The sequence below is a fragment of the Eriocheir sinensis genome, chromosome 26 (assembly GCF_024679095.1).
Source record: "Eriocheir sinensis breed Jianghai 21 chromosome 26, ASM2467909v1, whole genome shotgun sequence".
Lineage (NCBI taxonomy): Eukaryota > Metazoa > Arthropoda > Malacostraca > Decapoda > Varunidae > Eriocheir > Eriocheir sinensis.
In genome coordinates this window covers 9923603-9950109 of record NC_066534.1, presented here as the reverse complement: position 1 = coordinate 9950109, position 26507 = coordinate 9923603, and positions in this window count along the sequence as shown.

Here is a 26507-nt window from a genome sequence, read left to right as displayed (position 1 = left end):
GCCATTTAGCAATATTGATCTGATACAAGCTTCAAGTACTTTTCCTCTGTTTTTCATGATGATGGTGATGATGATCTTTGCACGGTGGGAAGATAAAAAGAATAAAAAAATGTATCGGGTCTCTTCCCACAGCCAAACCTCAGGTACGACATAACCTTTGCCCTTTCCTTTCTCTGTATGGTCTTGGAAATCAATGATTTCTTATCCTTTTAATTATAAATATCTTACTCCTGCCTACATTTGCTTTTAGCTGGCTTTTCCTGTTAATTTAGTTTATATATAGTCCTTTGCAGCAGAGGGAAGGTCCCCTAGCCCCTCTTTGTTTTCTAGGTGTCGGGGGTGGTGCAAATATGGTGCCTGCTTGAAGAATTGAACCTGGGATGAACCTCCAAAGGGTTTTCCGTGTGGGCTCCCAAAAAATCCTGTCTCTTGGAGGTTCACCAACTGTCTTACCTACTGAATGAGCTCAGAATTCTGAAACTGGATATAGTGGGACCCTCTGAAACAAAGGCCTGGTGGCGAGATCAGTAGTGCGGGATACACCTATACTATACTGGTCTACCGGGAGCAATGGTGCCTTTCTTAAGGGTAGCTAGAGGCATCTCCAGCCAGTTGCACCCATTTGTGATTAAGGTGCCTTGCCTTAACTGTACCTTATTTATTAAAGCCAAACTAATCTTTTGGATTCCATATTTTCATAATCCTTTCAGGATTATATTTGCAGAACTCAGAAAAATAATTAGGAATACATAAAAGTTAATTTTATGTTGTAAAGCAGAGAACTGAGACCAGGATAACTCACCTGTTGCGCCCATGAAGCTAAGGGTGATGACGGCAATGTAGATGCTAGAAACAAGGTTCAGATACAGGCAAAACCATCTCCTCAGACACAGGTACAAGAACCAGGCAGAGCTGTGAACATTCTGCCATACAACCAAATATGTTAAAAAATAATTTTACTTACAAAATTAGATCAAACAATCTTTCTACTCTTTCTATAGATAGAACAAATACAAGCAAATATGTCAAAAACAATTTTAATTACAAAATCAGATTAAACTAATGAAAACTATGATAATATTCTACAAACTGTAATGTGACTAATGTCCTATAAGACTGAAACTTGTGAAGTGATGCAGGTATCTAACCAAGTCTGTAAGTGACACAGCTACAAATATGCTCTAAATCAATGGGGCCTTACATCAGGAGGCACGTTGCCTTGCCCACAGTAAATGCTCTGAGGATGGTGAAAAAAAAAATGCACTAGTCATAGTCACCGTACACTAGGGTGGTGAAAGTCCCCAACATTTTTGGAAAAGCCACTTGGAGCCTGACATCCCTGTGCTTCTGATCATAGCTGGGCACGATAACAGAAAACCTTATTCCCGATAACCGATAACTGATAGTGCAAAACCTTATCGGTGATAACCGATATTCGTTTGCCGGAGACACAAATATAGGCGATAACCGATACCCGATATAAATCCATAATTCCGATACTACCTAGCGATAAGTCCGATAGGCGAAAACGATACTATATTGATATTTCAGATAGAAAAACATAGATGAATTCAAATTTTCATTATCTGTATTTTAGAAAACTTACAAAACCTGAAAACCACACGTTGACATGTACCTATGGACGGTAATACTAGAAACGCCTGAACCGGTGTTGTGTTATTTGGGGTCCCCACCGTCAAAGCTGGCGCTTTTGTTTACAAACACTTGTCTCTCGTGAAGTGCGCATGCTCAGATCAGCAAGCGTAGACCTGTACAGTCTCACAAAGCTTTTTAACCGTAATTAAGAGTTGCTGGAAGGCTGAATCAGACATACAGTACCACTACCACTATCCTCGCTGTTTCTAGAACGACACTTTGTACGAGTTGTATTCATATGTACAGAGTGTCGCTCTAGAAACAGCGAGGATGGTGGTACTGTATGTCTGATTCAGCCTTCCAGCAACTATTAATGTGTTAAAAAGCTTTGTGAGACTGTACAGGTCTACGCTTACTGGTCTGAGCATGCGCAGATAACGAGAGACCAGTGTTTGTAAACAAAAGCGCCAGCTTTTGACGATAGAACACCAAATAACACAACACCGGGTGCCTTTAGTACCATGGCATGCTCACAAACGAATATGGAATATCAAATTTGAGGCAATGAATAGTAATTTTTTTGGCAAAGTTAAATGATTTTAATCTTTGATGTATTGATTTTTGAGTAACATAAAAAAATAACCTAGTGTTTTAATGTTGATGATCTAAGTATGAAATCTCTTCACCGAAGATATTTCATACCCCGAAGTTTTTTCATACAACACCGGGCCACGCATGCGCAGTAGGGAGACAATGTTTTTTTTTCTTCTCTGAGAGGCGGAAAAAGTGGCGATTATCGCTAGTTTGGTTACAAAAGTAACAAAAATACCGATATATATTTAAATAAGTAGCGGATGGCCGATAACCCGATTTTGTTATCAGCGATAAAGTATCGCGATAACTTATCGCGATAACGCCCAGCTATGCTTCTGATTGTTAAATAGAAAGCATAGCAATTGTGGACAAATAGCAACATTTTATGATCATTGATTGCGTTGTCAAGTACTGTCAAAGTTGTGTTTTGAGACGTTCGTTCCTCATCGCAAATGACTGCTTTATAACCTGTGATGAAAAACAATAAAAAAGAATAGAGTAATTACTGAAAATTGTTGAGGAATGCAAGTTTTTAAAATAGGCTGCAAAATTGAAAGAGGTCAACTAACAGTTCCCATCACCCCTCAATCTTAAACTGATAATGACTTAGCTAAAGATTAACACAACTGTAAGAAGAGGAAAAGTGTTAATTAGAGAAAGCAAAGGAAAAAATAGATGATGGTGTGTCCTTGCTGCGTCCTTCACGCACTGCATCATGTTTCTTCGTGTCAGTTTCAATAATCAATTACCAAAAGTATTTTTGTTTCTTACGCATTTGAATGTCTCCCAGCTTACCTCTCTGCACTTGAAATCTCCCAACATTATTACTTCATTTCTTTTCCTTATCATCAGTTCCAAGCTCTCTATGGTGTATTTAACGTCTCTTCACGCTCTTCATTCTTACAATAGTTTGTGTTGGGTGGAGGTATGCCACCACTATTTTCATCGTCTCTCCGGTTTTCTCCGATATCTGCACCCTTACAGTATTTGACAGATGATAAGACGCACTTTTTCCAAAAAAAAATGTCCTTGAAAATCACCCATCGTATTATAAGGTCAAGGTTCAGCTTTGGGTCACTGGCTAGTGAAGTTTTAGTGCAGCAATGGCGCTTGAATTAAGCTGCAAACCTCTCCGCAAACGTAAACAAGGTGGCGATCGATTTTACATCAACAACAGCAACTATTTTCTAAAGTAAGTGTATAACAGTAGTACTTACCACTACTTCATATGAAACGACACCAGTCAGGAAGAAAATTAAGTGACTTAATGCTTGTACCTATTATAAACAAACTGGACGGCTGCACACCAAACTTGACAACACGCGCAAGACTCGCTACATTTCTCCTTAGTAGACAGGGATCATTGAGGGAAGACAGACCTTCTTCGTAAAACTGTTTAACTTTGTTTGATTGATAAATACAAACAATATATGGATAATATTGATGATATATTGAGAAGATAGGTTGTTATTTGATATTTACTAGTGCCTATTTCTCCAATTTGCGCTTATCTTTTGACATTCTTACTTTACATACGAGTTCAACAAACATTAAAGCACATTCAGGTTTGAAATTTCACACTTCCTTACGTTTTAAAAATGTACTAGAATTTTACAACAACTAGACTTATGATGTAGAATAATAATTTAAGAAATATGATGCACAAACTTTATACCCGTCACCCCTCTGAATGTCGCTGTCTCCGCCATGTTTGTTTACATCTCAAAGCAGTACCCTCGAGTCTGTAAGGATCAATTCTGGTAGGTCCCAGCAAATGTTATGGGTTTAAATGTAAATTATTGGGATTTGACAAGGATCTGAATACATATGAAACTTTAATAATGGCCTGATGGTGGGGGGGCCACGAATGTCGGGCGAAAAATCTTCACCTGACACTCGTGGTTCAAACCCGTTTATTACATTTATTTCAAATGTCTGCCGAAATTGGAGTGTGTGTTTTATAAGCCCATGCGTCTTATAAGCCGTCAAATACGGTAATACTTCCGCCTTGCCTTTTCCTTACAAAGAAACTAATGGGGAGCATACATCCGGGGGACGTCGCTTCACTCACTCGCCGTCCATACTTCTACCAGTCCTCCCAAGCGATCTCCCATTAAGGGGGAGCCTGACCTGACAACACCTGACATCTGGTAGGTGTCCACAACCTTGCGGCCCTAAAAATGACAGTTCGGCGGAGTAACTTTTTAGGGGTGATTCGACTCCACCAATTCTACCTCCATGCTTGAGGCACTGCACAAGGAGGCAAAGCCCTTGGGACTTCAGGTCTTCTGGGCCAAGACCAAGGTACAGGTGTTTGGGGGTTTGCAAGATGAAACAGTACAGTAATACCTCGGTTTACGTGTGACTTAGTTTATGAGCGTTTTGATATACGAGCAAAAAATATCACTACAAATGCCTTGGTTTACGAGCGGTGACCAGGTGTAGGAGCATCCTGTTTGTACAAGTCGAAGACATGAGCATGGGTTACTGTTGATCCCCACAAGATGCTCATAGAGGAAAATAATGGGAATGGGGTCTTAAGCTGGTGTCACACTGGGTGTTTTTCCTCCAACTGCGTTGGCGGTAGGCGAAAATGGCAACTCCAAACTTTCATCGTGTGCGTCACAAACGACCAAGGTCGGTTGCCTGTATCCATAATATAAACAAATCAGTTGCACTCTATCCACATGGTACCATTGGCAAAAATAAGGGCTGGTGTGGCTTGTGTTGCTATTTCTCAAAGTGCAGACTTCAAAGAAGGGAGGACAGGCGTGTGTACCGAAACCAACAACTCGCTCCCGATTGGGCGTACGGGCAACCGCAGTTGCTCCTAACTCCAACAGTCGAAGGAAAAGGTCCATTGTGACACCGCCTTCAGTCCACATTGTACACTCGCAGAGCGAGTTCGTGTCCACTTACATTTGTGCTCTAGTGTGCGATCTTTGTGTTTTCAGCATCATATTATTACTATATTATTGATATACTATTATATCACTTATATTATTTATATGTATATTATTGTACTATGTTATTTACATTATTTATCATTGCTATTAGTTAGTAAAATTACTCTTATTCTGTAAAAAAATAACAAGTAAAATGATTTTTATGTTAATGTTTTTTGGGGGGATATAGGACGCATTAATGGGATCCACATTAATTCAAATGGGTAAACTAGTTAATTTCCTCCATCTTATCCAACATTTTCACTACTGTGTGTCTGTAACTATTTACCTCCTCTCTCACGGCTCTCATCTCCCTGCTTTTTCTTGTCCCCTTCAGACTCAGCTGTGAGTGTGCATACACGTTACATCCTATCAATATGCCTATCTGCAAGCATACCTGGAAGCTATCAAATTGGTCCATGAAGTCTCTCTGCACCCCAAAGGCTCGAACAGTGGTCAGGCCTTGCAGAGACGTGCTCAGATGGCTAAACACTGGACTGCGAGCTGGAATCAAGACAAAACTGATTATCTTCCTTTTCCTCCTCTTCCTCCTCCTTCACTCATCTCTCCTGACCATATTTCCTCTCTCTTTCTTCTTGTTTTATATTCTCATTTCCAGCTAAATACAGCTTACTGTACCTACCACAATACTGGTGGAAAATATGGATCAAGTTTAAAAATTAGAAACAAATATATCAACAGATATACAGAAGCAGTACGAGTCGTAAAGTGGGCTATACATAAAATCAACAAGGTTTTGAAAAATTATCAAGGCATTGGAAGAGAATCAGCCTTAATGGATGGCAAAAAATATAACGATCATTATTGAAGAATCATCCAACTTTTTAATCAGAGAAACAGATAAATAACAGCTTATGGCTGGAAGGATAAATGCTACGTCTTGAGCTCATCTACTTTTGTCAAATTATGAGGTTTTCAGATACATTCTAATGATAACTATGAAGAAAGTCATGTGGCTGTGTGAGGGCTGAAATACCCAACAAAGACTAAACAAAGACATTGTTGAAGCCGGCTACGTTCATAAAACGAAGGAAAAGTTGGACAAATATTGATCGGGAGACAGGACTATCTGAGCTTAAGCTTAGGCCCTGTATACTACAAATAGGTAAATGCAAATAGGTAAGTACACACACACACACACACACATACACACACACACAGAGTAGTAAGCAAACGAAGTAGAAGTCAGCACAAATGCTCCTGAATGTTTCCTGACGGCCTTCAAGCCTAGGATGTGTTTTAGGGTTGAGGTAAATGTATGAGTGTTGTCTCGTCTCTTATGAGTGCAGTTTGGTCGCATAGATAACGTGAAAATGGACGAAAGGCCGGCCACACTGGGGACCAGCGGTATGTTTCCATACTGGACTTCTGAGTCTATGCCGGCCGGGAGAGATTTCGCTGGCTTTGGTGAGGAGGAAAGCTTGATTCCCAGCAGGATGGCATACAGGAAAATGTTGCTACTGGAGAAAATGGTGCACGACCTGGCTGGAAAAGTGGAGCGAATGGAGGAAAGGCAGAGATTGGTGGAGGAAGAAAATAAATAAAGAGCTGAAGAGCAAGTGCAATAAATTCGAGGTGTTGCTGAAGGATAATGAGGAAAAGGTGGAAGCAAATATGGAGAGTGTTTAAGATAACAATGAAAAGCAAAATCGTTGGAAAAGGAGCAAGAAGAGGAGAAAGTAAATTTCAAGGAAATCGTTGAACAAGAGATCAAGGACGAAGCCAAAGCCTCAGTGGTTCAGGTGATCAAGCAGAAAGATGGGCTAGTGAGAGACGTCATTGAAAAGAAGAGTGTGGTTGTCTTTGGGCTGCCAATACGGCATGAGGGAGAGAGGACCGAAAAGCAGGCAACTGTTGACCTTGTGAGGGAGGTTCAGCATGACGGTTGTAGTTTGGGGGACGAAGTAGAGGAAGTCATGAGGATTGGCAAATATGCAGAGGGAGGACATTGACCTCTTAAGGTATGGTTCAGATCGCAAGTGGCTGCATAGGAAGTGCTTGCAGGAAGTAGGAAACTTTCAAGAAGGGAAGAATACAAAGATGTATGGATTGGGAAGGACCTAAGCGAAGAAGAAAGGGCAAAAAATAACAAATTGTGGGAAGAAGTCAAGCAAAAAAATGAGAGCAGGACGGAGGCGAAGAAAAGGTTTCAGTGGAGGGTCATAGACTTAAGATTGAGGAAATGGTACAGACGGGCAGCAGAGAGGAAGTGAACTGAAGGTGACATACACAAACGTGAATGGGCTAACATCGGCACTGGCAGAGTCAAATGATTACCTGAGGGTGAACGAACCGAATATTATGGGCATAGTCGAAACAAAGTTGGGTGATGCTATCATGTCCCTAGAAATTGGCGAAGGAAAGTACAATGTATGGAGAAAAGACAGACGGGAAAAGCAAGGAGGGGGAGTGATGATGTTGGTTAAGAAAGACCTGGGAGTTGACATTATAAACTATGACAAGGAATATGCCAAAATTATGAGAGTTGGAAAACAAAGGACAGGACGACGAAATATAGACTGGTGAGGGGTATGTTCCACCAAAAACATGTTCTCAGGGTAAATAGGAATGTGAGAAAATGATCAAAGTTGGAGTACAATGGAAAGGAAGACGAAATAGAGACTTTGGTGAGGTGTATATATGTTCCACCAAAAAAAAACATGATCTCGGGGTGAAGAAGAATATGAGAAAATGATTTTTTTACAGCAAAGGAGACAGTTCAAGGGCGTAAAAAAAATTATATTAATCATCAAACATAGGTACTAAAGCATACTGTCGGAAATTAGGTAGGGGTGTAAAACATATTCTGACAAACTATCGTCTTTATCCGACACTTTGGTCAAAAGTTAATGCCGAAAAAACAGTGTAACGCTGGCTTTGAATCCCATAGTAAATACTACTAAAGAAATTATTGGGAAGTTAAGCTTTCCCAAGTTGATGAATAAAAAAAATAGTGAAAGATTATACAACCACCTCATATACTAACAAAATGCATAAGAAATCAAGTATTTAAACTACAGATATTTTACCTAAAGTTATTGACTGAGTAGAGAGGGCCTAAAAAAAGAGGAAACAAAGAGTCTTATTCATAGGATTTGAGAACACTAATATAGAAAGAGGATAAAAAAAAAATAATGACGATCTACCAAATGATATCAAAGAAATCAGTAGCAGTAAAAAAATTGTAATGTATACTCACTGACTGCCTCTAGACGCTTCATATCACATGTTACTTGGGCGTAGAATCTCCACAGGAGTGCGGAGATGACGATTAGGACAACCGAGGGTAACAGCAGCCAATAGTTCGTAGACACAACTAATGCTATGGCGCCCAGGGATCCCAACGAATACTGTTCATATAATGGAATTAGTATTTTGATTTGCAAGGAGTCCTATTAATCACATGTATACAATCAACTAAACAATTAACTAAAGGAGAGCATACACCCGGGGGCATGTCGCTTTACTCACTCGCTGCCTCCACTGCCAATGGTTCCCATGAGCAAGCTCCCATGCACCTTCCCTATCCATCTCAAGACCATCCTGGCAGGATTGATTGACATGCCCGAGCCATGAATTAGGTGGGCATCTCTTTGGTCTCTTCTACTCAGGGTTGTCATACAGAAACATTACGAGCATGTTCAACATTCGGGAGGTGTGCCACGTGCCCATATAGCCGGGGCTGGTGTTCACGGACTAAGCTGGTAAATAGCCTCGATTAAGTTTTATCACATAGTCTCTGGTTCAACATGAAATCATTCCACCGATACCCCATGATCTTGTGAAGGCACTTAGTACCAAAGACATTAACATGTCTCTCCAAGTCACTATAGTGTCAAGTGTTCATGTCTCACAACCATGCAGTAGGACAGGGAGCACAAGCAACTTAAAAATTTGAGTCTGTTCACCTGTATAAGTATCAACAATGTTATATATTCGTGTTGAATGAGTCCTTGCCTTATGAGGATAGACTGAAGCATTTAAATTTATACTCTCTAGAAAGGCGAAGGTTACGAGGAGACTTGATCAAAGTCTATAAATGGTTGAAGGGCTTTAGTAAAGGGGATTTCAATAGTGTTTTGGTTGTAGAAGAACCAGGTAGGACACGTAGCAATGATTTTAAGTTAGATAAATTCAGATAGTTTAGTAGGAAGAGGTAGGAAGACACCTACCGAACGGGCGTAAGCTACTCCCGGTGAGGATATGTGGGAAGTGAGGAGGATGCTGAAGCCCTTCAAAGACCCTTCCCATGTCCTCACTAACCGTTTCCCTTTTGTCTCATCAACACCAGAGTAGTTCAGCATGATCTCTAAAGATAGATCCTCTCTCTTTCTACACCACACTACATTCAAACAACACACACGCCTTTTCCCAAAATTTAAAATTCAAAATGGCACATAAACGAACTGCCTCGGAGTCCCCGCCTGGGGGGGGACCATAAATTCCCCCAGGGAGGACTCCCCTTCTGCCTGCCGACTTGAGAGGTGTCCTGATAACTCCTTAAACCTCCTCCTTATCAATTTCTGCAATATTCGCGGTCTTAGTTCTAATTTCCATTCTGTGGAACACCATCTCTCCTCCTCTAAACCTCACTTTCTCTTCCTCACCGAAACACAGGTTTCTGAGGCTACTGACAGCAATCTCTACTATGTTCCCTTCTACTATCTCTATCCTAAATTTCAATCCAAAGCTGGATGTTGCGCCTACGTGCACAACGACATCACTTGCTCTCGTGCCCACGTCCTTGACTCTTCTGAATTTTCCACCATCTGGCTAAGACTTCATTGTCATTCTATTACTAAATACATCTGTGCTATTCATCTCTCACCTAACTCTACTAACTTTGTAAAATTCTTTGACTACTTGAACTACTTGAAGTGGAGCACATCTTGACCCACTCTCCCTTCGCTGAAATCTCCATCTTGGGAGATATCAATGTTCACAACCAGCTTTGGCTTTCATCCTCTTTCACAGACCAGCCTGGTGAACAAGCCTACAACTTTGCTCTCCTCAACGATCTAGAGCAGTTGGTTCAGCACCCTACACGCATTCCCGACCGTCTTGGAGACAGGCCCAACATACTAGACCTCTTCCTGACCTCTAACCCTTCTGCTTACTCTGTAAAACTGTTCTCTCCGTTGGGCTCCTCCGATCACAACCTTATTTCTGCATCCTGTCCTATCGCTCCTGTACATCCTCTGGACCCACCAAAGAGGCGATGTTTCTGGCATTTTGCTTCAGCTCGGTGGGACGACCTGAGGATGTACTTTTTCGATTTTTCGTGGAATGATTATTGCTTCCAGGAGAAAGACCCCTCTGTGTGTGCCCAGCGCATCACAGAAGTGATTGTCTCTGGAATGGAGGCATACATTCCACGTTCTTTCTCTACTCCTTATGCTAAAAAGCCTTGGCTTAATCATGCTTGTTCTCGTGCTATTAAAGATAGAGAGGCAGCTCACAAAAGGTACCAGAGCCTTCGCACTCCTGCTAACCATGATCTTTATATTTCTGCCCGGAACCGTGCCAAAACTATTCTTCAACTTACTAAGAGCTCTTTCATAAATAGAAAATGTCAAAACCTTGCTTTTTCTAATTCTTACCGTGACTTCTGGCACCTAGCCAAAAACATCTCCTCCAATATCACTTCTTCCTCTTTCCCTCCCCTCCTTAACCCTGACGGCAGCACCGCCATCTCATCTATCTCTAAAGCTGAACTCTTCGCTCAAACGTTCTGTAAGAACTCCACCCTGGACGATTCCGGGCATATTCCTCCTACTTATCCCCCATCTGACTCCTTTATGACTGCTATTAAGATTCTTCATAATGATTTTTTCTATGCCTTCCCTGGTCTCAACTCCCAGAAGGCTTATGGACCTGATGGAGTGCCTCCTATTGTCCTTAAAAACTGTGCTTCCGTGCCGACACCCTGCCTGGTCAAACTCTTTCGTCTCTGCCTATCAACATCTACTTTTCCTTCCTGCTGGAAGTACGCCTTCGTACAGCCTGTGCCTAAGAAAGGTGACCGTTCCAATCCCTCAAGCTACCGCCCTATAGCTTTACTTTCCTGTCTATCTAAAGCCTTGGAATCAATCCTTAACCGGAAGATTCAAAAGCACCTTTCCACTTCTAACCTTCTATCTGATCGCCGGTATGGGTTCTGCAAGCGGCGTTCTACTGGCGATCTTCTTGCTCTCTTAACTGATTTCTGGTAATCCTCTCTTAGCCGTTTCGGTGAAATTTTCTCTGTTGCGCTAGACATCTCGAAATCCTTCGATAGAGTCTGGCACAAGTCTTTGCTTTCTAAACTGCCATCTTTCGGATTTTATCCCTCTCTCTGTTCCTTTATCTCCAGTTTCCTTTCCGGCCGTTCTATCTCAGCTGTGGTAGACGGTCACTGTTCTTCCCCTAAACCTATTAAGTGGTGTTCCACAGGGTTCTGTCCTATCACCCACTCTTTTCCTGTTATTCATCAATGATTTTTTTCCATAACAAACTGTCCTATCCACTCATACGCCGACGATTTCACTCTGCATTATTCAACTTCTTTCAATAGAAGACCAGACCAACAAGAAGTACATGACTCCAGATACATATATATATATATATATATATATATATATATATATATATATATATATATATATAGAGAGAGAGAGAGAGAGAGAGAGAGAGAGAGAGAGAGAGAGAGAGAGAGAGAGAGAGAGAGAGAGAGAGAGAGAGAGAGAGAGAGAGAGAGAGAGAGAGCGCTAGAGAGAGAGAGAGCGAGAGAGAGAGAGAGAGAGAGAGAGAGAGAGAGAGAGAGAGAGAGAGAGAGAGAGAGAGAGAGAGAGAGAGAGAGAGAGAGAGAGAGAGAGATATTACTGATACATTCTAGCCTTATACACAGGAGCTGAGTAATTTCTGCAAAGTCCACTACTTTAAGAAGTAATTCTTATAATGCAAATATGAGCCATCTAGATGAGAAGGGGTGTAAGTGATGCAGCCATTTTTCACTACTTTGCACTGGGAAAGGGATTCTACATTATAGGAAGAACAAGATATATATATATATATATATATATATATATATATATATATATATATATATATATATATATATATATATATATATATATATATATATATATATATATATATATATATATATATATATATATATATATATATATATATATATATATATATATATATATATATATATATATATATATATATATATATATATATATATATTACAAGTGAAAAACGACCCATGGTACACCAAATACAAGGTCACTTTTCCCCGGTAATTTGCTTGTTGTTCTTCCTGGGATGTGTAGCCTGTCTCTCCCAGCGTAAACTAAAAAAAAAAAATTGATCTGTCCCTTGTGCCATCGCTCCTTCGGACGCCTCATCTATGTACCATGGTATCTGTTCAAAGTTGCAGCATACCTTAAAAATATATAATAAACAATAGCTTCAAAATACTCACCATAACTGCATCTGATACTTGCATTGGGAGAATGTCATCAACTAGGCCAAGATCTTTTGAAAAACGATTCAGAATCTGACCTAGAAAAATGGGACATATTACAAAATATGTAAAAAAATAAAAAAAATATTTGATATATAGATGATTTATCGGTGATGTCACAACTAACTAATGGGGAACATACTGATGGGGGCATGTCACCTCGCTCACTCACTGCCTCTACCTTTGATGTCCCCGAAGCAACCCCCCCCTTGCCACTACCCTATCCATCTCAAGTCCTTCATGGCAGGATTAAGCAATTAAGTTGCCCCAGCCATGAGTTCTGTGGGCGCACTCTTGGTCACCTCCACTCAGGGTTATCTCACACAGAAACAACCCTTTGAGCAAGATCAATGTCCAGGAAGTGTGCCTCGTGAACATATTGCCAGAGACAACTAGCATCAAATATATATATATATATATATATATATATATATATATATATATATATATATATATATATATATATATATATATATATATATATATATATATATATATATACTACCACTTTAGTGTCACATATGCTTTGTCCGTGTATTGAAGTTATAATAGCTTAAAATGCATACAGCTCCATACACAATGTCATTCACTATAGTGTGATTATATGCTGGTCATTCAATTACCAGCCAGTAGACTCTGAATGAGCTTGGAGCTCTGATCTCTGGGTAAGGTTGGTACCCCACATCAACCCCCCCCCCCCCCCACACACACATGGGACGCAGAACACAACGTCCGACTAATTAGTAACACGCGGTACCCATTCACTTATGGAAGTATTGGGGACACGGTAAAGGACACTGCCTATTCATCTCCACCTTGGCTGGGAGTCGAACCCCGGATCTCTCAGTGGTGAGGTGAGCATGCTAACCACTACACTACAAAGCTCTGTGTGTCCATGTGTACTTAAGCATATGTCTGGTTTTGGGTATTTAGGAAAAATCTGAACCTGTGATTGCCACATATGTTTGCAAAAAATCTACGGGATTTTGTCAGCTGAGCTTCACCCATTTATCAGTCACATCCTTATGACCATCCTTAATGTAGTTGTTTGTGTGTTTGTGTGTGCATTTACCTAGTTGCAATATACAGGAAATGAGTTATGGTCATGGGATCCCATCTTTTATTTTTTTGAGGGACGAATTCCTTGTTCAAACTATTCTACAATGACAATGATTTTTTTGTTTTGTTTTATCTTTCAAGCAGGTTGTCTTAAATATCTTTCCATGCGCTCTGTTGCTTCCAATCTCATTCAAACACATCTTTTTTAAAACTGTCTATTCACATCATTACCCCGAACACTGTAATCATGTCACAATCTTCTGAGAATGGCAGCCCCAACTATTCGTCTTTCCTTGTACAATAAATCTGTCAGACTGGGGATTATCTTGGTTGCTGCTCTTTTCATTTTCTTAATTTTGTTCACATTTTTTTTTCAGGTGGAACCAAAAAATTGTCTTATATTCACTATCAACTTCATAAATGATTCGTCCATGTAAAAAAAAAAATGTCACTCATACGTTTATCAACTGCTTATAAATATCTGGACATCTTAACAATGGGTTTTTTATAAGACAAACATTCCCATGTCTTTCTCTTTTTGCTTTTCTTATTTGTTTTTTTTCCTCCAAAAAAATCAGTACCAGCATCTTAGTACTTTAATCCATATCCAATATTTTGTATTGAATTTTATTTCCCACATCTGGGTTAATTCATAAGTCTTATCCAAAGCTTCTGTCAATAATTCTATATGGAAAACTACATATATTGACATTTTTTATATAGGCCTTTACAGTTGAACTCAATTTCTCTTATTCTTCCACTGGTGTTCACAAGAAAATTCTCCCTCATAACACTCATTCCATTAAATATCGTCAAGAAATGGAGTATGGCTTAAATGGAGAACGAGACGTAACAGAAGAACAAAGCATGGTTACAAATTAACTAGAAATTAATACATAAGAATCTACCTTAGGAAAGAAATATATTTTGAAGTATTACAGGCAAGTGTAAGGAGGAAGCTCAACATTCCCTTACCTTTTTTCTTTTGCTCTTGTGATTTGTTTTTTCCCATAAAATAATTCAGTGACTGTCTTAATACTTTTATTAATTTCCACTACTTTGCATTATTTTTTATTTAATTTTATTTCCCACGTCTGGGTTAATTCATAAATCTTGACAAGATCTTCCTCTAGTAATTTAAAATTCCCTTCAGCTTCTACAAGTGGTCGTTGACCTACGACTTCGATTAGTTAATCGTAATCGTAAGTTGATCTGGTCGTAATTAAGTCGGTCAGAATGGTTGCCAGATTCCAAGTGTTTTTCCCATGTTTCCCACTCTGAATTGGCAGTTTGAGGCTACTTTTATGGTCGAGTTTTGCCATAAGTTCTACGGAGGAGTTGGCAACACTGATCTGTACCGAATGACTGAACTTGCTTGATGGTCAGACTCCAGTCCTCACGCAGTGAAAGCGTCAACTACACACACACACACACACACACACGTGCGCGCCCGCGCGCGCATGTAAGCATTGTAAACATCACACACACACACACACACACACACACACTGAGGTTCTGATGGAAAACTTAAGAAAATTTGTGAACATTATTGTTGACCTGAAGAAGGTACTAGTTTCCGGAGGGGAAGAAGTAAAAAAACTTAAGGAAGAGAACAAAAAGTTGAAAAAGGAAAATGCCATCAACGACAACATTGATGACAAGATACAGGCAGTGGTCAAAGATGAAATATCAAAAAGGGTGAGAGAGAGTAGTGATGACGAACTGGACGTGGAAAATAAGATGCTGAAAATAGTTGATGTAGAAATAAATATATGGAAAAATGCAAATGAAAAGGAAAAAGGTACTTTGAAAGAAATTCTAAAACAACAAGAAAGAGGATGAAAAGTAGAGATGGAACATGAGGTTGTTCAAGCAATAGGAAAGAAGACTTGGTTAGAGAAATGGCAGAAAAGAAAAAGTTTGATAATCATGGGTGTTAAGGAGGAGAAAATTCCAATGAGAACACAGAGAGAGAGATATGAAATCACTTAAGTGAAATACTGACAAACTTAGATGAAGTACCCGGAAGGCTGACAGAGGAGGTAGACGAGTTGATAAGACGAGGAAAATGTGTGGAAGGGAAAAATAGGCCGATTAAGGAAAAGTTAAAGTAAAAAATGGCAACCGAGATGATTAAACGTCGGAGTGGACAACTAAAAGGTATAGAACAATATTAAGACACATATATAAGGAAAAATATGAACCTAGAGGAAAGAGCTAAGATGTGCATCATTGAACAGGAAAAGGAACAAATGATGGGACTAGAGCAGTGCAACCATAACATATGTAGAAAAGACGGAATAGGGAAGAATGGTGGAGGGGTGATGATATTGGTCAAAACGGATTTAAAAGTGTTAATAGTGAGAACAGGACCAGACAGTACGGAAATTTCAAGTGTTCTATTACAGCTGAAATGCGGTGAAAAACTGACAAAAATGGTGACGTATGTATCCTCACACACAGCAAACTGGATAACTGAAATTTATAACAACCTGTTAGAAGGTATAAGTAAAGCGTTAGAGGATATTAAAAATAGCAAGAATGTGATTCGAGCTGGGGATTTCAACTTAAAAAATGTCAAATGGGAGAGTTTGAAGTGGCAGGTGAAGAAAATACATGGGAAGCTAAAATATTAAAATTGGCACAATGACACAATGGGTAAGGGAAGAGATGAGATTTAGAGGAGAGGATGAACCAGCAAGATTGGACTTAATTTTCACTGAACGAACAGGCTGATCCATACTTCATCAATTGACGGAGTTGAATGAAATTAGAGAGTTGTGAGGGAATATTTTTTCGTGCACAACAATGGAAAAACAAGAGGATGATGATGATTTTGGGGCGTTCTATCATGGCGCCGCAACTACGGGGTCATATAGCGCCGAATGTAATACGGATATTTTATATTTCAAAACTATATAAAACCGGTTGAAAATTTAAAACATGATAAAAACAACAACAAAAGGACAATAAAACCTACAGGAGGTTGAGGACGCCAGCCTCCTGTAGGAAGCCATAGACGTCATGTCCCGGGAGGAGTGCCTTCTCCCCCACCACCAGAGAGAGAGAGAAACTCCCATCTTCACCCCGACACCGGGGGAGGTACCGCTCTCGCAGGTCCCCCAAACTGGGGCACTCGACCAGCAAGTGCCGAACAGTCAGGGGGACCAAACAGTCATCACAGTAGGGTTCAGCTCCCCGGTGTGGTGTCATCTGTCATCCCATATCGTAAGACATCCCATCCTGAACTTCGCATCGTGGAATTCAATCTTCACTATCACAGTGTAGTTAAGTGAAGCATCTAAGTGTAAGAAAGTACCAAGGAGAACCTGAAAATCGATGCAAAGCGGAACAGGCCACAAGAAGAAGAAGAGTGATTGTTGATATCCTAGTTATATACATACATACGTTGCTTCTATATTAATATAAATAAACTTAGGTGGGACAGATCCCGACAAGCGGTCGACAAAAGACACGGTACCGTGTCGAATTCATGTGTGTATTTAGGATAGGATGTCTCATGGCACCACACCGGGACATGAGGAAGCCATGTGTGTATCTAGTGAGACCAACCCTATGGCGGGCCAAGACAGTCTCCCCCTTACGACTTCTTATATGGGAGTACGACCAGGGACGCACAGCCCTGGTTGTGACTTTTCCCATCTTTGTCGTGGCAGTCACAGCCGCCCTCCTGCGCTGCCACACACTCTGGAGTGCAGACCGCACGGTGGGATGCAAGTCCCTAAATGGAAGAGTGCACTGTGAGGGAGGGCGAGAAGCAGCGGCCCGCGCCACCTCATCGGCCTCCTCATTACCACGCACAGAGACGTGGGCAGGTACCCAATAGAAGGTCACCTGATGCCCACGCCTTTTTGCTAGAACTAGCCAGCTAAAAGTATATAAAACGAAAGAGTGGGTGCTCCTAAAATATTCTATTGCGGACAGGGCTGCCTGTGAGTCAGAGTAAACAGTAAAAGTATCGACAGGTAAAGTGAAAATGGTGCGAATTGCTAAAAGAATGGCAGATAGTTCTGCTGTAAAAATTGAGGCGATAGCAGGCAAAGTTCCAGAACGGGAAAAGTCTGGAAAGACAGCTCCAAATCCAACGCCAGCATCGGATTTGGAGCCGCCGGTGTATACTGGTACAGCAGTGACGTGACTAGCTGTGTGAGACAGGAAAATCTGTCGAGCAGATGCCGTCGAGATGCTTGGTTTGTTAAAGTTAAAGTACCGGCAGAAATGCGCGTTTGGGAACTCCCACGGTGTGATGGGGGTACCTGATAGACTGCTATTGGGAGGTATGGTAGTGAGACGTCCCCAATGACATTCGGACACGGAAACCAAAGGGGCGAGGTAGGAGACGTTTGTTTCTGTATATTATATCTAAATTGCTGTCTATGGCAACGGTGTAGGCAGGGTTGTTAGGTTGGCGTTGTAGTCTGTACCAGTACGTAATCATAAGTCCATATCTCTGCAAGTCCAAGGGTGGCACTCCTGCGTCAACTATAAGACTTATTATGGGGGATGATCTAAGGGCGCCTGTTGACAGTCGGACTGCCGCGTGATGGACTGCATCAAGTGTGCGGAGGCGGGCGGTTGTTGCCGACGTGTATACTTCGCAGCCGTAGGACAGTCTCGACCCGATGAGTGCTTGGTAGAGGCGTAGGAGTATTGTGCGGTCAGCGCCCCAAGAAGTGCATGACAAAGCACGAAAGAGATCGAGCGATCTCATGTACTTTGCTGTTAAGGCTTTTAGGTGTGAGAGCCATGTAAGGCGCTTGTTAAAGATGAGTCCCAAGAAGTTGTGTTCTTCCGCAACAGGTAAACGTGATCCGCACATGTTGAGATCAGAGTCTGGACTCTGGATGGTGGCCTCTCAGGCGGCAAAAGTGCATGGCAACCGATATATATATATATATATATATATATATATATATATATATATATATCTATATATATATCTATATATATATATATATATATATATATATATATATATATATATATATATATATATATATATTTACGTCTTGGCCTATTGCGCCGGTAGGCTTCTTCCCGGTGGATCCTGATGGTCGGTCCAAGGCTTCTTCCCGGTGGGTCCTGATGGTCGGCCCAGCCCGTTCTGGCGCAGGCGAGTGTTTATAGTGGCGCCATCATGCATTGGCTCATGCTGCCCTCCCGGAGCTTATCTTTAATCCTAGAATCTAGAGTCCGGATTGATAGGTGGTCTTCTGGACAGCATGTGGGTAGTTTTAAGCCACTCGGCGGCGGCTGAAAAATCCCAGCTTGGTGGCACCGGTCGGGGATTAAACTCGCGTCCTCCTGAACGCGGGGCCGTCTTGCTATCTGTTCAGCCACCACCTACCCATATGGATGATATGGATGATGAGAATGGGAAGCCATGTTCCTCCGTCCATCTGGATGTCCTGTCGATGGCATTTTGCAGTTTTCGCTCTGCGGTGGACATCAGAGACGCCGAGAACCAGATTGCCAGATCGTCGACTTAGAGGGAGGACGACACTCCCTCAGGGAACGACGTTGTAATGCCATTTATGGCCACGGGAAAGAGGGTGACACTCAGGACGTTTCCTTGGGGAACTCCTTCCTGCTGTTCATATGATGGTGAGTAAGACGTACCAACTCTGACGCGGAAGGTCTGTTCTCCAAGGAATCTCTCAATAAACTTTGGCATCCGTCCACGGAGACCAAAGTCATGGAGCTGCTTTAATATCCCATATCTCCATGTCGTGTCGTAAGCCTTCTCGAGGTCAAAGAAGATACACACCATGTGTTGTCTGTCTGCAGACGAGCGGCAGATAGCTGACTCAAGGCGCACAAGGGCGTCTACTGTTGTTCTCATCTTCCGAAACCCTGACTGGTAAGGAGACAGGTGGTCATTGATCTCTAGATGGTGTACCAGGCGAAAATTTACCATCTTCTCCAGGAGGATGCATAGGCAAGATGTTAGAGTAATGGGTCTGTAGTGTAAGGGCTGTGAACCATCCTTCCCAGGTTTATGGATGGGAAATAAAATGGGTTTGCGCCACCCGCTTAGCATGATACCAGTCTGCCAGAATTTGTTGTGTATTTAAAGCAACAGGGTCGTGGTGGTAGGACTAAGGTGTCTGATCATGGCATATGGGATATTACTGGGGGCCGGCGACGTGTAGTTGCAGTTGGAAAGAGCTGATTGTAGTTCCCGCATGGAGAAGGGAACGTTGCATATTTCAGTGCTGAAAGATGAAAAGTCTAGCTGGCGTCTCTCCTGTTCTTCCAAATTCCGGCGCACTTCGGGAGGTCTAGAGTCCCGCTTAGACACAGCAGCAAATGCACTGGCTATGACGTCGGCGACTTCGGTGCTCTCTGGTATTATGTTATTATTGATTTTCACTTCAGGTGGTGGGCTCGATGAGAACTTTCCTGCTATTTTGTGTACCCTCTTCCACACCTGTGTCATTTGCGTCTGTGAGTTAAGTGAGGATACATAACTGGCAAACGAGGACCGCCGTGCTTCTTTCAGAGTCCGTCGTGCTTGTGCTCGTGCTTTCTTGTAGGCGATATGGTTGAATTTTGTGCTCTGCCTCTTGTAGCGGTTGAGAGCCCGGCGTCGGCAAGCCACTGCCTGCTTGCACTCGTCAGACCACCATGGCACAGGCCGACGTGATGCATGTCCCGTTGTCTGTGGGATTGTGAGTTCTCCAGCCCGGTGAATTTGGGCCGTAAAAAAGGTAATTGCATCCTCGGTTATCTCGAAGTCATCAATTATTGTCTCGTGTGAGTCATGGTCCGAAAAAGCTCCCAGTCCGCTCGATCTAATTTCCAACGTGGTAATCGAGGTGACGGTTGGAAAGTGGAATTGGAGATTAAGATGGGGTGCTTGTCGTTGCCGTAGATCCTCTGTTATTTCCCACCTGAAGTCCAGGTATGCATCGGGGGAACAGAGTGAGAGGTCAATAATTGACAGTGCGTCGGTTTGCATTTAGTAGTGTGTTGGATGACCGGTGTTCAATATGCAGAGGTCTAGGTCTTCAATTACAGATGCAACGGTGACTCCTCTTGGGTTGCTGGTGGTATCCTCCCATAGTGTATGGCGACTGTTGAAGTCGCCAACTATTAAGAAGGGTGAGGGCAATTGGCGTACAAGTGTCAGGAGGTCTTGCTGATTGACTGGTGTACTGGGTGGAAGATACAAGGAGCATAGAGTGTAGGTACATACGTGTTATGTGGATTTGAGAGGCAACAGCCTGCACTGGAGTGTTAAGTGAGAGCGGAGTGTATGCTATGTCGTTGGATATGAAGAGACACGTACCTGAAAAGAATGAATGTCCCCTCCTAAGTAGCTACCGTCCGCTCCCCTTAACCCATAAACGACAGCCATCGTTTATTTAATCAAACCCGGCGCGGTCCACACAGACGGCCATCGTTTATTTAATCAGACGCTTTCGCACCAGTATCTTGAATGTTTGGCTCAAATTTGGTGGGTGTTGTGACTTTGCGAGCTGTCTGCCAGCATATCTGACCCTCGTGGATTTGAAATAAGGTGCACTTCTCCCTGAGCAGCCCTGGAGCCCACAGCCAGCACCTCATGGGAAAACACAGGGAAACACAGTGATGCATCAGGAGGAAAGGACAGGATAGAAAATGAAGAATTTCTGAGTCAGTGATAGGTAAAGGTAAAGTTGGGGGCATACGCTGCAGCAGCGCGTGGCCTCGGTGCTCATCTCCGTAGCATTGGCCCTTGAGCCTGGGGTGGGAGGGAGCCCATTACCCAGGGACACAGGGCCAATTTGACATCTGGATTACCACAGTTTACCTTCCCCAGGTTTCCCCAGGTACCCATTTATCTACCAGCCCGAAAGGGAGGATGAACAGCTGGGTGAGCTGCACGCCGACTGCCCGGGCCGGGATTCGAACCCGGGCCCGCGGAGTAGTAGCCAGGCACGCTGACCACTAGACCACGGAGGCGTATAATTATTTTAATGGTAGCAGTGATGAATACATTATGATCAGTGACAGCAGTAGTGAGAGTGATTTAGAGTGATAATGTTATTTCACTATCTGTATTGCACTCTAGCCCAACAGGTGCTACCATGACCTCAGTGCAGGGGAAGAAGGGTATGCGTAAGGTGTGTTTTGCTATGACTGATATACCCAGCTCTGAGAAGGACTGTAAGTAAGTGGATAAAGTAGATAGTCTAAATTATTTCAATGTAAAGAACAATTTATATTATTGACATTCAATTATGAGAAGAAGTGTGAAGCATGCCGTCACCTTAGCCAGCCTGCGTTGACATGTTGAGCGTCCTTGACAGAGGCTCTCTCCATGCTGCCCGGAGCAGTGTTTTGTGCCAACAGCTCACACCCTGGCTACATTTCATACCCACTAGCATGACTATCACACAACATATCGCAATTTGGATTTCACCACTGTTCATTGAGGTACGACGCTTCATACAATATGAATAAACACATAAAAAGCTGTTTTTAGCCGTATCTTGGGACCATTCGGTGAAAACAATACCTGTCATTTAAAGGTTAAAACTATTAGCTTAGGCAAAGCTGTGAAATTGATAATGGAAAGTGAGCAATTTTGGGGAAAACGTCAGAGCATTACCATACGGGGAGAACTGATTTCATATTACATCCCGCCCTTTAGTGGTCAATAAAAAAAATATCAATAGCTTACAATAATTATGTTCCCAGAGTTGAAGAGAGGGAGAGGGAGATAGGAAGAGAGGGAGATGAGCTTTCCATGCATCCCCTACTCTGATTGTCTCTTATTGTTTCTTAAGAAATTTTCAATAACCTTTGAACATATGCCTGGGACCTTCAAATAATTCCTGAAAGGCTAAAGCCAAGTACAATAAGCATGTGGGAGTTAAAAAGAACATTTATAGCTTTAAATGGGTGAATAATCTCGTTTATTATACAACTAGGATGATTACTATATACATACCTTCAGGATGAATCTCAAAATACTTGATGGGGGTTCTAATAATGCTCCACAGCATGGTATTGTGTACAGCGTTGGAACAACGGAGAAAGATTGAATATACAGAAAATATTTGCCAATAGTACCCCACAAGCATACCAGCCACCAAACCTGGAAAGCAAAGAATGAAATTAGTATACAGTCTAAGAAGTCAGTTTAATTCTTATTTGCCAATCTACAAATCTATGTCTGACCCTCAGGGCAGTTATTTTTATAGTTTTTTTCCTGGGAACCATCCATCTTTGGCTCTGCCTTTCTGAGAGCACCATTGAATGTGGTCAAGATGAGTGCTGATTCAGAAGACATTTTTGTTATGGATAGCATTACCTCAGTCAAAATTTAACACACAATAGTGGACAGAAAATAATGACTTAGAGAGCACTTAACTGAACACCGGTCAATTAGAATTGTAATTAGAGCCGATAATTAGTTTTCATATTCCAATTCTCAACCCTTTTATTGGAATCCAATTTCTCTAAGACTATTACACCTAAAACACTGAGGTTTCATTGAAAAGAGGTTGTAACATAGACTATGCTTATTGAATACATATGTTGTATCTGTTAGAGTTTTAAAGTTATGGCCCTCTCAATGTTGGTGACCCTAGCAACCAAAGTTTTGGCAGTAATCATAAACATATACAGTAATACCTCGGTTTATGAGTGCCTTAGTTTACAAGCATTTTGATTTACGAGCAAAAAAACCCACTAAAGATGCCTTGCTTTACGAGCGGTGACTTGGTGTACGAGCATCATGTTTGTACAAGTCGAAGACGCGAGCATGGATTCCCTTTCTATACCGCAAAATGAGAGCGCTCAGAGTGGAAAACAATGGGAATAGGCTCTGTAGATGGTGTTACACTGGACCTTTTTTTCTCCAACCGCGTTGGCGGTATGCGCAATCGACAACTCCAGCTTTTTTGGGTGTGTCACACACGATCAAGGTCTGTTGGCCGTATTCACAGAGAAAACAAACCAGTCACCCTGTATCCACATGGTGCTGTTTGCCAAAGTAATGGCTGTTGTGGCTTGTGCTGCTGTTACTCAAATTATGGACTTGTTGCTACAGTAAAATGGAAGGAAGAAGCGGTTTTGGGTACGATCATGGCTTCAAACACGGGAGGATAGGAGTGTTTACCTAAACCAACAACTCGCACACGGTTGGGCGTACGAGCAACCACAGTTGCTCGTAGCTCCAATGGTTTGAAGAAAACGCCCAGTGTGACACTGCCTTCAGTCTGCGTTGTACAGAGGTGGCACCTGCGAGCTCGTGTTCGCTTACGTTTATGCTCTAGTGTGCGATCTTTGTGTTTTCAGCACAATATTATTACTATATTATTAATTTATTATAGTATATTATTTATATTCGTATTATACTATATCCTTTATATTATTTATCTTTGCTATTTGTTAGTAAAATTACTTTTACGGTGTATGAAATAACATAAAAAAATTATTCTTATGTAAATATTTTTGGGGAGATGTGGGACACATAATTGGAATTCACATTAATTTAATGTGCAAATTTATTTTGTTTTACGAGTTCTTTGGTTTGCAAGCAAAATTCCGAAACAAATTAAACTCGTAAACCGAGGTATGGCTAACTTTGAAACCAAGATTGGAAGGCGAATTTTATTCGATTAAAATAATCTTTATTCCACACTCTTCCGAATAAAACCTTAAACAATGCTGAATGTCTAATAGTTTTTGAGTTGGAAAGCTCTAAATTTGAAGTTACACTTTGAAAAAACTTATTCAGAGTTTTTAAAGTGATTTATATAATATATTTTTCATAATGTTGGAGATTGATGTTTTTTTTTTTTTTTTTTTTTTTTTTTTTTTTTTTTTACGTCTTGGCCTATTGCGCCGGTAGGCTTCTTCCCGGTGGATCCTGATGGTCGGTCCAAGGCTTCTTCCCGGTGGTGGGGCCTGATGGTCGGCCCAGCCCGTTCTGGCGCAGGCGAGTGTTTATAGTGGCACCATCTTGTATATTGGCTCATGCTGCCCTCCCGGAGCTCATCTTTAATCATAGAATCTAGAGTCCGGGTTGATAGGCGGTCTTCTGGACAGCATGTGGATAGTTTTAAGCCACTCGGCGGCGGCTGAAAAATCCCAGCTTGGTGGCACCGGTCGGGGATTGAGCTCGCGTCCTCCTGAACGCGGGGCCGTCTCGCTATCTGTTCAGCCACCGCCTCCTCAGGCACATGGTCCCCTTTTGTCAATTAAATCCCAAACTCAACAAATTTTACAAAATATTGAGCCTAGAAAGTCTACCAGTAAAATACTATATGGATATCATGAGAAAGCAGTGGTGCCAGGACGAGAGGTGACATCAACAATCAACCTCTCCCAGTTGTTGACTTCAGCAGGTCAAAAGACATCCTTCAAGATCTGTTACGTATGAAAAATGTCGAAGTGCGCTTTGGTGAGGTTCAGTGTGAGGTAGAAGATTGTAGTGAGGTAGAGTGTGAGGTAGAAGGCTGTGGTGAGGTTGAGTGTGAGGTAGAAGGCTGTGGTGAGGTTGAGTGTGAGGTAGAAGGCTGTGGTAAGGTTGAGTGTGGGGTAGGAGGCTGTGGTGAGGTTGAGTGTGAGGTAGGAGGCTGTGGTGAGGTTGAGTGTGAGGTAGAAGGCTGTGGTGAGGTTGAGTGTGAGGTAGAAGGTTGTGGTAAGGTTGAGTGTGAGGCAGGAGGCTGTGGTGAGGTTGAGTGTAAGGTAGGAGGATGTGGTGAGGTTGAGTGTGAGGTAGAAGGCTGTGGTGAGGTTGAGTGTGAGGTAGAAGGCTGTGGTGAGGTTGAGTGTGAGGTAGAAGGCTGTGGTGAGGTTGAGTGTGAGGTAGAAGGCTGTGGTGAGGTTGAGTGTGAGGTAGGAGGCTGTGGTGAGGTTGAGTGTGAGGTAGAAGGCTGTGGTGAGGTTGAGTGTGAGGTAGGAGGATGTGGTGAGGTTGAGTGTGAGGTAGAAGGCTGTGGTGAGGTTGAGTGTGAGGTAGAAGGCTGTGGTGAGGTTGAGTGTGAGGTAGGAGGCTGTGGTGAGGTTGAGTGTGAGGTAGGAGGCTGTGGTGAGGTTGAGTGTGAGGTAGAAGGCTGTGGTGAGGTTGAGTGTGAGGTAGAAGGCTGTGGTGAGGTTGAGTGTGAGGTAGGAGGCTGTGGTGAGGTTGAGTGTGAGGTAGAAGGCTGTGGTGAGGTTGAGTGTGAGGTAGAAGGCTGTGGTAAGGTTGAGTGTGAGGCAGGAGGCTGTGGTGAGGTTGAGTGTAAGGTAGGAGGATGTGGTGAGGTTGAGTGTGAGGTAGAAGGCTGTGGTGAGGTTGAGTGTGAGGTAGAAGGCTGTAGTGAGGTTCAGTGTGAGGTAGGAGGCTGTGGTGAGGTTGAGTGTGAGGTAGAAGGCTGTGGTGAGGTTGAGTGTGAGGTAGGAGGATGTGGTGAGGTTGAGTGTGAGGTAGAAGGCTGTGGTGAGGTTGAGTGTGAGGTAGAAGGCTGTAGTGAGGTTGAGTGTGAGGTAGAAGGCTGTGGTGAGGTTGAGTGTGAGGTAGGAGGCTGTGGTGAGGTTGAGTGTGAGGTAGAAGGCTGTGGTGAGGTTGAGTGTGAGGTAGAAGGCTGTGGTGAGGTTGAGTGTGAGGTAGGAGGCTGTGGTGAGGTTGAGTGTGAGGTAGAAGGTTGTCATAAGGTTGAGTGTGAGGTCAGGCATTCTGTATCGTCTTCAACATTCTTCCCCTTTTCAGATGCTATCCATATATGAGGGCCTTGTCAATCCTCATATGGAGTATGCATCTCATGCTCCTGAATTTTGCA